This window comes from Bombus terrestris, chromosome 3 (assembly GCF_910591885.1).
Source record: "Bombus terrestris chromosome 3, iyBomTerr1.2, whole genome shotgun sequence".
NCBI lineage: Eukaryota > Metazoa > Arthropoda > Insecta > Hymenoptera > Apidae > Bombus > Bombus terrestris.
Genome location: NC_063271.1, coordinates 16251884 through 16266090, shown reverse-complemented (window position 1 = coordinate 16266090; position 14207 = coordinate 16251884). Strand labels below are relative to the sequence as shown.

Genomic DNA, 14207 nt, shown 5'->3' with positions numbered 1-14207 from the left:
CTAACAATTTCTTTATTCTAACTGATAACGATTACTCTTCTGTAATTTCGCCAAAATCTCCCGAACAGCTAACAATTACTCTTACTCTATTTTCGCTAAATTCTCCCGAACGCTAACAATTATTCTTACTCTATTCTAACTGAACCAACTAATGACAGTTACTCTCTTTTCACAATTACTCTTCTTTATTCTAACTGAACCACTAACAATTACTCTCCTTATTTTCGCTAAATTCTCCCGAACGCTAACAATTAATCTGATTTGAATTGTGTCGCTACGTTTTTTATAATGACATCCCCAATGGGATGACAGTCATGTGACAGTTCGTTCCGGTGGGAATCGCAATGCTGCAGGTTTTTTAGAGTTTCCATGAGAGAACGTGGATTTTGATGATTGCTGATGTCTTGTTTGCTTCATCCCACGCCGTGTCTTGATTTCTCTTATACCTTTTCGATGCTGATGGAAACACTCAAAATACGTGATAAAATATAGATATTGCAGTGGTTTGTCTTTCGTCGAGATTGCGTCTGCAGTCCTTCCGAATCCTTTCCTGCTGATGCCAATGGGAACGATCAAGGCACGTGCAATCCGTTTTGTCAAAATTGCAAGGACTTTCCATACGCGTGTAGCAACGTGTCTTTGCCGAAGTTGCATCTGCGATGCTCTTGTAACCCTTCATAGCGGTGGTCATCTCGCAGTTCCGCCGTGGCTTTTGTATGTGTAGCACGCGTTATTTCTTGTTTCTTCCAATAAAATATTTTTACATAATGGTAAGTTTTAATATATCATTTTGAAGTCGTTGTAGTGTGATCGTGAGGGTTTGATTTAATTATAAAGTTGTATAGTTTTATATTTTGAGGTTATCTTGTATTCACAATGGCGTGCTATGAACTTTGGTTATATGAATCTCGATCAGTGATTTTTAATATGCGATCGCTATTTCGGTATTTTAGTTTATTGGGGTTTTTATCTTCTTTTGGTGATTACAGGTTATGTTGAGTCATGGACACAAAAGCGTCCGCGCCTGTGCGAACTGTGTGAGTATGTGTTTTTAGTATTCTATCTCGTTTCGCATGTTGTTTGTTTCCTTAAACTTGTGAATTTGTTTTAGCGCAAGAGGAGGAAGATATGTGAATGGTACAAGATGACGTGATCGACGTGCGTGTGTGAATATGTGCGAAGGATGATGCTGAAGTGGCGGTTTTCCACCCAAGTAGGCACAGTGGCACCTTCGTTGGCGTCGTGTCCTGATGATCTTTTGACAATTTGGTTTTATTTGACAATATGAGATATATTTTGCTCCTTGTAGATTTATATGTCCATATTTGTTATATATTAAATCGTGTATATTTTATATTACTTTCTTGTTATTAGGTTATTAGTTGTGTAACTCCAGTTTCTGATCTATGGAAAGTAGTGAAACGTCTTCACGAAATACAATTTCATTCGTTTTCCTCCCTTGCATTGGCACGCTGTGAGTGGTGTCGACTTCCAAATGAGGTTTGTGCATCTTGATTATTATGCGTTTAATGATAGATACGGAGGTATCTTTGTCAGAGGTTTCCATGCGGACTGTCTCGGTGTGTATCTTGTTATGATTTCTTTTATTTAGTTCATCCTGCTTCTTTCGTGTTTTATTCACTGCATATGATATTTCAGTGCAAGAAGAAGAAGAATTGTAAAGAATCCGTAAGTGGCCCTAGAAGACGCAGTCATCGTGTGAGGTGTTGTCGGCAGGAACGAAGAGTCGAAGTTGTTGAAGAAGTCGTGTGACATTTGTATTGTTTCTGGTTATATACAACGCTATTTCACATATCTATGTATATATATATATATTATTATATTATTATATATTATTATATTAAATCTTCAGTTGGTTTAGTTGAATGTTCAGTAATGTAATTTTTACAAGGTGGTTTTGTATATTAGATGAGTAGCTGTTCGATATAATAATATGTGTATATATGTGTCGGAGATGAAAGAACGCCGGAGCTCCTCCTTGGATTCGCGGGAATATCGCAACTCTGTAACTTGGATTAAACAAATGCCGCTCCGATTGTTCGAGATTTATGATCATGAGCTTGGGCTCGAGGCGACAATCAGTCGCCGAACGTAGCCGCGGTCAAAGGGATGAACGTTCTATCTAACAAAGGCACAGAGTAACTCTATACCTCTCCTTAAAAGAAATAGTCGTAGCGACACGTGGCAGTAAATACTTCAATAGTTTCTATCCCGCGGCCCGCCACACGCAGATTTTGTCCTCCGGGTAAGATGATCGCCGGGTGTCGGCATGCCTTTGTGGCGTATGTTTAGCTAACGTGAGGACCCGCTATAGATCTTAAGATTTAGTCAAGCGAAGTCCGTCAAATAGACTTTGTTGCAACTACGGGAAGATAGGAGAAACCTATCCTCCACGAGCGTTGCCCCCCGTCAACAACCTCCCCTCAAGGGCGGCCAGCATCTCTTTCAAAACGCCGATATGGAGATCGACCAATTAGCAATAGCGCTAATTTCCCTCACCTTTGGAACGAAAGCTTTCTTTGACGAATCCGAGGATCTCATGTCCTTAGACCCATCCATTATAGTTTTCCTCGACGGTATCGTCGAGACGGAGAGTTACTCTCCGGTACGATCTCGACGACGATTCAAGCAACTCTCGGATACGTAGTGATTGCCCCACGCATTAACATTGAGTACAACTTAGACGCTAAAGAAGAGTAGAGTTCGTCATTCCGTTGACCGTGGATTCGTTATTGAGCCTAGGATCATTGTCATTAGCTTCTCGAGTATCAATTTATCGCGATTACTTGTCCAATTCCAACATGGTCATGTTTGCACTAGTAAATATCTCCTCTATTGCATAGTGATCACGTCTAGTGTCAATAGGGATTCGTTTACGCCCTTAACCCTAACTCTAATCGTAACGCCAACCTGACATATATATATATATACATTTCACAATGTAATTTTCCATTATGTAAAATATATATATGCATATGTATATGTGCGTGTATTGTTATTCTCATTGTTTCTCGGATCGTTAATTGGTTGAATATTCCATAATGTGGATTTCGTATATAATTCTCTAGGTTCGTAGAAATGTAATTCTATATATTTATTTCTTTGCGTTTTAATGGCGTAATAACGTATACATACATACATATATATATATAATGAATTTTTCCGAAAGATACGCGTACGCATGTGTATATCTATATATGTGTGTGTCGCAGAGCAATCTTCTATACAATTTTCACTTTTATTAGAATGCTGATGTAGTGTAGTATATTTTATTTCTTTTATTTATTTTATTAGATTACCAATTATTCAGATTCACGAAGTAGGTCACACACACAGATATGCATACACGTGTGTGTATATACATGTGTTTTCGCAGAGAAATCTCATACATTTGATTCGCGGCTTGTTTTATTTATTGGTTCATTTAATTATTTCATTTTATTTGTATTTTCTATGTCATTGCTGATTGGTTGTAGTGTTTCTTCTTATTGATTCATTTATTTCATTTTGATTGTCTGTCGTATAATTCTTTTTATTTTGATTGGTTAGTTATTAGTTAATTTATTATTATTGGTCGTGTTTAATTATTCATAAGTTATTGATTCGTGGCGTCACGTGCGGAACGCGGGACGTGACAATGTCCTGTCGTGACATGTCGTGACTGTCTTTATACGATCGTTTGCCGTCTAACGTTTTTAAAATATATCTATCTCCTTCCAAAATCTCGGTTATTACGAATGGACCCTTGAATTTCGGCTCTAGCTTGGTTTGGTTTCTTTCCTCGTTCTTGCGTAGTACGAAGTCGCCGAGGTTAAACTTAACCACTTTAGCTTTGTTCCTATCAAATCTTTCTTTGTCGTATTGGGCGTTACTTTCTATGTTCTGTACGGCCTGCTGTCTTACATCGGAGATATCGACTTCTTTTTCTTCGATATTGTCGGGTAGCAATAGGTCATACGGTCTCGCCGATCTACCGATTAGTAGTTGTAAAGGGCTCGAATTAGTCACGCGGTTGACGGTGCAGTTCAACGCTAGCTGCATTTCCCCAATCGCGTCTTGCCACGGCCGCCCGGTCGTCTCTACTGTCGTGAACATGTTTTTCAACGTGCCCATAACACGTTCTACTTGTCCGTTAGCCCTACTGGCACCAGTCGCTATCAAGTGAACTTTAATTCGTTTGCTTTCGCAGAACTCGCGAAATCCTTTACCCGTAAAACATCTTCCCTGGTCCGCTATTATCCGACAGGGACTCCCGAATAAAAATATAGCGGATTTAAGCGCTTTAATGGTGTTAAGAGAATCTATCCTACGAGTATGATGCAGGAATACGAATTTAGTGAAGGCGTCGATCAACACAATGACGTACTCCTTCGAATCGCTTTTACCGCTCAGCTTGCCCGTTATATCCATGTGGACCGTGTGCCAAGGTATGCTGGCCTTAGATATGGGATATAGTTCGGCTTGTATCTTACCTGAACTAGCCTTCGAAACTCTACAAGCATGGCAGTTCTCTACGAACTTGCGAACGTACTTCGCCATTCCTTCGAACCAATAATACTCGTACAGTTTCTCGAGCGTCTTATCCCAACCCAAGTGCATAATTGACTGATGCACATGGTTAATAACGGACCACCTAAACCCTCTTGGAACAATAGGTAAACTGAGAGTCCTGCCTCTTCACGAATTTTACGTTATACGTTAATACGTAATAGTATATATCGTTATACGTTATATGGTAATACTATATATCGTTATACGTAATATGGTAATACTATATAACGTTAAACGTTATTACGTAATAGTATATAACGTGATACGTTATTACGTAACAGTATACAACGTTATACGTCATATGGTAGTACTATATAACGTTATACGTTATTACGTAATAGTATATATCGTTATGCCTTATATAGTAATAATACATAACGTTATACGTTATTACGTAGTAGTATATAACGATATACGTTATATGGTAATAATATACAACGTTATACGTGATATAGTGATACTATATAACGTTATACGTTATTACGTAATAGTATATATCATTTTACGTTATATTGTAATACTATATAACGTTATACGTAATATGGTAATACTATATAACGTTATACGTTATTACATAATAGTATATAACGTTATACGTTATATGGTTATAATATACAACGTTATACGTGATATGGTAATACTACATAACGCTATACGTTATTACGAAATAGTATATAACGTGATACGTTATTACGTAATAGTATATACCGTTATACCTTATATGGTAATAATACATAACGTTATACGTTATATGGTACTAATATACAACGTTATGCGTGATATAGTGATACTATATAACGTGATACGTTATTACGTAACAGTATACAACGTTATACGTTATATGGTAGTACTATATAACGTTATACGTTATTACGTAATAGTATATATCGTTATACGTTATATGGTAATAATACACAACGTTATACGTGATATGGTAATACCATATAACGTTATACGTTATTACGTAATAGTATATATCGTTATACGTTATATGGTAATACCATATATAGTTATACGTAATATGGTAATACTATATAACGTTAAACGTTATCACGTAATAGTATATAACGTGATACGTTATTACGTAACAGTATACAACGTTATACGTTATATGGTAGTACTATATAACGTTATACGTTATTACGTAATAGTATATATCGTTATACGTTATATGGTAATAATACACAACGTTATACGTGATATGGTAATACCATATAATGTTATACGTTATTACGTAATAGTATATAACGTTATAAGTTAATACGTAATAGTATATATCGTTATACGTTATATGGTAATACTATATAACGTTATACGTAATGTGGTAATACTATATAACGTTAAACGTTATTACGTAATAGTATATTACGTGATACGTTATTACGTAATAGTATATAACGTTATACGTTAATACGTAATAGTATATATCGTTATACGTTATATGGTAATACTATATATCGTTATACGTAATATGGTAATACTATATAACGTTAAACGTTATTACATAACAGTATATAACGTGATACGTTATTACGTAACAGTATACAACGTTATACGTTATAACGTAATAGTATATATCGTTATAGGTTATATGGTAATAATACACAACGTTATACGTGATATGGTAATACCATATAACGTTATACGTTATTACGTAATAGTATATAACGTTATACGTTAATACGTAATACTATATATCGTTATACGTTAATACGTAATACTATATATCGTTATACGTAATGTGGTAATACTATATAACGTTAAACGTTATTACGTAATAGTATATTACGTGATACGTTATTACGTAACAGTATACAACGTTATACGTTATATGGCAGTACTATATAACCTTATACGTTATTACGTAATAGTATATATCGTTATAGTTTATATGGTAATAATACACAACGTTATACGTGATATGGTAATACCATATAACGTTATACGTTATTACGTAATAGTATATAACGTTATACGTTAATACGTAATAGTATATATCGTTATACGTTATATGGTAATACTATATATCGTTATACGTAATGTGGTAATACTATATAACGTTAAACGTTATTACGTAATAGTATATTACGTGATACGTTATTACGTAACAGTATACAACGTTATACGTTATATGATAGTGCTATATAACGTTATACGTTATTACTTAACATTATATATCGTTGTACGATATATGGTAATGATACACAACGTTATACGTGATATGGTAATACCATGTAACGTTATACGTTAATACGTAATAGTATATATCGTTATACGTTATATGGTAATACTATATAATGTTATACGTAATATGTTAATATTATATATTGTTAAACGTTATTAAGTAATAGTATATAAGGTGATACGTTATTACGTAACAGTATACAACGTTATACGTTATATGGTAGTACTATATAACGTTATACGTTATTACGTAATAGTATATATCGTTATACGTTATATGGTAATAATACACAACGTTATACGTGATATGGTAATACCATATAACGTTATACGTTATTACGTAATAGTATATATCGTTATACGTTATATGGTAATACCATATATAGTTATACGTAATATGGTAATACTATATAACGTTAAACGTTATCACGTAATAGTATATAACGTGATACATTATTACGTAACAGTATACAACGTTATACGTTATATGGTAGAACTATATAACGTTAAACGTTATTACGTTATAGTATATAACGTGATACGTTATTACGTAACAGAATACAACGTTATACGTTATATGGTAGTACTATATAACGTTATACGTTATTACATAATAGTATATTACGTGATACGTTATTACGTAACAGCATACAATGTTATACGTTATATGGTAGAACTATATAACGTTAAACGTTATTACGTAATAGTATATAACGTGATACGTTATTACGTAACAGTATACAACGTTATACGTTATATAGTAGTACTATATAACGTTATACGTTATTACGTAATAGTATATATCGTTATAGGTTATATGGTAATAATACACAACGTTATACGTGATATGGTAATACCATATAATGTTATACGTTATTACGTAATAGTACATAACGTTATACGGTAATACGTAGTAGTATATATCGTTATACGTTATATGGTAAAACTATATATGGTTATACGTAATGTGGTAATACTATATAACGTTAAACGTTATTACGTAATAGTATATTACGTGATACGTTATTACGTAACAGTATACAACGTTATACGTTATTACGTAATAGTATATATCGTTATACGTTATATGGTAATAATACACAACGTTATACGTGATATGGTTATGCCATATAACGTTATACGTTATTACATAATAGGATATAACGTTATACGTTAATACGTAATAGTATATATCATTTTACTTTATATCGTAATACTATATAACGTTATACGTAATATGGTAATGCTATATAACGTTATACGTTATTACGTAATAGTATATATCGTTATACCTCATATGGTAACAGTACATAACGTTATACGTTATTACGTATAGTATATAACGTTATACGCTATGAGGTAATAATATACAACGCTATACGTGATATAGTGATACTATATAACGTTAAACGTTATTACGTAATAGTATATAACGTGATACGTTATTACGTAACAGTATACAACGTTATACGTTATATGGTAGTACTATATAACGTTATACGTTATTACGTAATAGTATATATCGTTATACGTTATATGGTAATAATACACAACGATATACGTGATATGGTAATACTATATAACGTTAAACGTTATTGCGTAATAGCATATAACGTGATACGTTAATACGTAACAGTATACAACGTTATACGTTATATGGTAGTTCTATATAACGTTATACGTTGTTACGTAATAGGATATAACGTTATGCTTTATATAGTAATCATATACAACGTTATACGTGATATGGTAATACTATATAACGTTATACGTTATTAAGTAATAGGATATAACGTTATGCGTTATATAGTAACATTATACAACGTTATACGTTATTACGTAATACTATATAACGTTAAACGTTATTATGAAATAGTATATAACGTGATACGTTGTTACGTAACAGTATACAACGTTATACGTTATATGGTAGTACTATATAACGTTAAACGTTAATACGTTATAGTATATATCGTTATACGTTATATGGTTATCATATACAACGTTATACGTGATATGGTAATACTACATAACGTTATACGTTATTACGTAATAGTATATAACGTTATACGTTATGTGGTACTAATATACAACGTTATACGTGATATAGTGATACTATATAACGTTGTACGTTATTACGTAATAGTATATAACGTTATACGTTAATACGTAATAGTATATATCGTTATACGTTATATGGTTATCATATACAACGTTATACGTGATATAGTGATACTATATAACGTTATACGTTACTACGTAATAGTATATATCATTTTACGTTATATCGTACTACTATATAACGTTATACGTAATATGGTAATACTATATAACGTTATACGTTATTACGTAATAGTGTATATCGTTATACGTTATTACGTAATAGTATATAACGTGATACGTTATTACGTAATAGCATATAACGTGATACGTTATTACGTAATACTATATATCGTTATACCTCATATGGTAATAATACATAACGTTATACGTTATTACGTAATAGTATATAACGTTATACGCTATATGGTAATAATATACAACGTTATACGTGATATAGTGATACTATATAACGTTATACGTTATTACGTAATAGTATATAACGTTATACGTTAATACGTAATAGTATATATCATTTTACTTTATATCGTAATACTATATAACGTTATACGTAATATGGTAATACTATATAACGTTAAACGTTATTACGTAATAGTATATTACGTGATACGTTATTACGTAACAGTATACAAAGTTATACGTCATATGATAGTACTATATAACGTTATACGTTATTACGTAATAGTATATATCGTTATACGTTATATGGTAATAATACACAACGTTATACGTGATATGGTAATACTATATAACGTTATACGTTATTGCGTAATAGTATATAACGTTATACGTTAATACGTAATAGTACATAACGTTATGCATTATTTCGTAATAGTATATAACGTGATACGTTATTACGTAATAGCATATAAAGTGATAAGTTATTACGTAATACTATATATCGTTATACCTCATATGGTAATAATACATAACGTTATACGTTATTACGTAATAGTATATAACGTTATACGCTATGTGGTAATAATATACAACGTTATGCGTGATGTAGTGATACTATATAACGTTATACGTTAAGACGTAATTGTATATAACGTTATACGTTAATACGTAATAGTATATATCATTTTACGTTATATCGTAATACTATATAACGTTATACGTAACATGTTAATACTATATAACGTTAAACGTTATTAAGTAATAGTATATAACGGGATACGTTATTACGTAACAGTATACAACGTTATACGTTATATGGTAGTACTATAAAACGTTATACGTTATTACGTAATAGTATATATCGTTATACGTTATATGGTAATAATACACAACGTTATACGTGATATGGTAATGCCATATAGCGTTATACGTTATTACGTAATAGGATATAACGTTATGCGTTATATAGTTATCATATACAACGTTATACGTGATGTAGTGATACTATATAACGTTATACGTTACTACGTAATTGTATATAACGTTATACGTTAATACGTAATAGTATATATCATTTTACGTTATATCGTAATACTATATAACGTTATACGAGATATGGAAATATCATATAACGGTATACGTTATTACGTAATAGTATATATCGTTATACGTTATATGGTAATAATACACAACGTTATACGAGATATGGAAATATTATATAACGGTATACGTTATTACGTAATAGTGTGTAATGTTATACGTTATAGTGTAATACTATATAACGTTATACGTTAATATGTAATAGTATATAACGTTATACGTTATTACGTAATAGTATATCACGTTATACGTTAATACGTAATAGTATATAACGTTATACGTTATATGGTAATAATATACAACGTTATACGTGATATAGTGATACTATATAACGTTATACGTTACTACGGAATAGTATATAACGTTATACGTTAATACGTAATAGTATATATCATTTTACGTTATATCGTACTACTATATAACGTTATACGTAATATGGTAATACTATATAACGTTATACGTTATTACGTAATAGTGTATATCGTTATACGTTATTACGTAATAGTATATAACGTGATACGTTATTACGTAATAGCATATAACGTGATACGTTATTACGTAATACTATACATCGTTATACCTCATATGGTAATAATACATAACGTTATACGTTATTACGTAATAGTATATAACGTTATACGCTATGTGGTAGTAATATACAACGTTATACGTGATATAATGATACTATATAACGTTATACGTTATTACGTAATAGTATATAACGTTATACGTTAATACGTAATAGTATATATCATTTTACTTTATATCGTAATACTATATAACGTTATACGTAATATGGTAATACTATATAACGTTATACGTTATTACGTAATAGGATATAACGTGATACGTTAATACGTAATAGTATATAACGTTATACGTTATATGGTAATAATATACAACGTTATAGGTGATATAGTGATACTATATAACGTTATACGTTACTACGTAATAGTATATAACGTTATACGTTAATACGTAATAGTATATATCATTTTACTTTATATCGTAATACTATATAACGTTATACGTAATATGGTAATACTATATAACGTTCAACGTTATTACGTAATAGTATATTACGTGATACGTTATTACGTAACAGCATACAATGTTATACGTGATATGGTAATACCATAAAATGTTAAACGTTATTACGTAATAGTATATATCGTTATAGGTTATATGGTAATAATATACAACGTTATACGTGATATGGTAATACCATAAAATGTTATACGTTATTACGTAATAGTACATAACGTTATACGGTAATACGTAGTAGTATATATCGTTATACGTTATATGGTAATACTATATATGGTTATACGTAATGTGGTAATACTATATAACGTTAAACGTTATTACGTAATAGTATATTACGTGATACGTTATTAAGTAACAGTATACAACGTTATACGTTATATGATAGTACTATATAACGTTATACGTTATTACGTAATAGTATATATCGTTATACGTTATATGGTAATAATACACAACGTTATACGTGATATGGTAATACTAAATAACGTTATACGTTATTGCGTAATAGTATTTAACGTTATACGTTAATACGTAATAGTACATAACGTTATGCGTTATTTCGTAATAGTATATAACGTGATACGTTATTACGTATTAGCATATAACGTGATAAGTTATTACGTAATACTATATATCGTTATACCTCATATGGTAATAATACATAACGTTATACGTTATTACGTAATAGTATATAACGTTATACGCCATGTGGTAATAATATACAACGTTATACGTGATATAGTGATACTATATAACGTTATACGTTATTACGTAATAGTATATAATGTTATACTTTATATGGTACTAATATACAACGTTATGCGTGATGTAGTGATACTATATAACGTTATACGTTAACACGTAATTGTATATAACGTTATACGTTAATACGTAATAGTATATAACATTTTACGTTATATCGTAATACTATATAACGTTATACGTAATATGGTAATGCTATATAACGTTATACGTTATTACGTAATAGTATATATCGTTATACCTCATATGGTAACAATACATAACGTTATACGTTATTACGTAATAGTATATAACGTTATACGTTATATGGTAATAATATACAACGTTATACGTGATATGGTAATACCATGTAACGTTATACGTTAATACGTAATAGTATATATCGTTATACGTTATATGGTAATACTATATAACGTTATACGTAATATGTTAATACTATATAACGTTAAACGTTATTACGTTATAGTATATAACGTGATACGTTATTACGTAACAGTATACAACGTTATACGTTATATGGTAGTACTATATAACGTTATACGTTATTACGTAATAGTATATATCGTTATACGTTATATGGTAATAATACACAACGTTATACGTGATGAGGTAATGCCGTATAGCGTTATACGTTGTTACGTAATAGGATATAACGTTATGCTTTATATAGTAATCATATACAACGTTATACGTGATATGGTAATACTATATAACGTTAAACGTTATTATGAAATAGTATATAACGTGATACGTTGTTGCGCAACAGTATACAACGTTATACGTTATATGGTAGAACTATATAACGTTAAACGTTAATACGTTATAGTATATACCGTTATACGTTATATGGTTATCATATACAACGTTATACGTGATATGGTAATACTACATAACGCTATACGTTATTACGTAATAGTATATACCGTTATACCTTATATGGTAATAATACATAACGTTATACGTTATTACGTAATAGTATATCACGTTATACGTTAATACGTAATAGTATATAACGTTATACGTTAAATGGTAATAATATACAACGTTATACGTGATATAGTGATACTATATAACGTTATACGTTACTACGGAATAGTATATAACGTTATACTTTAATACGTAATGGTATATAACGTTATGCGTTATTACGTAATAGTATGTAACGTTCTACGTTATTACGTAATAGTATATAACGTTATACTTTAATACGTAATGGTATATAACGTTATGCGTTATTACGTAATAGTATATAACGTTATACGTTAAATGGTAATAATATACAACGTTATACGTGATATAGTGATACTATATAACGTTATACGTTACTACGGAATAGTATATAACGTTATACTTTAATACGTAATGGTATATAACGTTATACGTTATTACGCAATATTATATATCGTTGTACGTTATATGGTAATAATACACAACGTTATACGTGATATGGTAATACCATATAATGTTATACGTTATTACGTAGTAGTATATAACGTTATACGTTAATACGTAATAGTATATATCGTTATACGTTATATGGTATTACTATATATGGTTATGCGTAATGTGGTAATACTATATAACGTTAAACGTTATTACGTAATAGTATATTACGTGATACGTTATTACGTAACAGCATACAACGTTATACGTTATATGGTAGAACTATATAACGTTAAACGTTATTACGTAATAGTATATAACGTGATACGTTATTACGTAACAGAATACAACGTTATACGTTATATGGTAGTACTATATAACGTTATACGTTATTACGTAATAGTATATTACGTGATACGTTATTACGTAACAGCATACAATGTTATACGTTATATGGTAGAACTATATAACGTTAAACGTTATTACGTAATAGTATATATCGTTATAGGTTATATGGTAATAATATACAACGTTATACGTGATATGGTAATACCATATAATGTTATACGTTATTACGTAATAGTACATAACGTTATACGGTAATACGTAGTAGTATATATCGTTATACGTTATATGGT

The 14207-nt window shown here is 30.5% G+C and overlaps 1 long non-coding RNA gene across 1 annotated transcript; it reads left to right on the top strand.

Annotated features, from left to right (window-relative positions):
• Positions 1-328: 328 nt before the first annotated feature.
• On the top strand, positions 329-1343 carry LOC125384672. The gene is made up of 3 exons (XR_007223313.1): positions 329-770; positions 990-1037; positions 1112-1343. It is a non-coding gene; the product is annotated as an uncharacterized LOC125384672 (long non-coding RNA).
• Positions 1344-14207: the final 12864 nt, after the last annotated feature.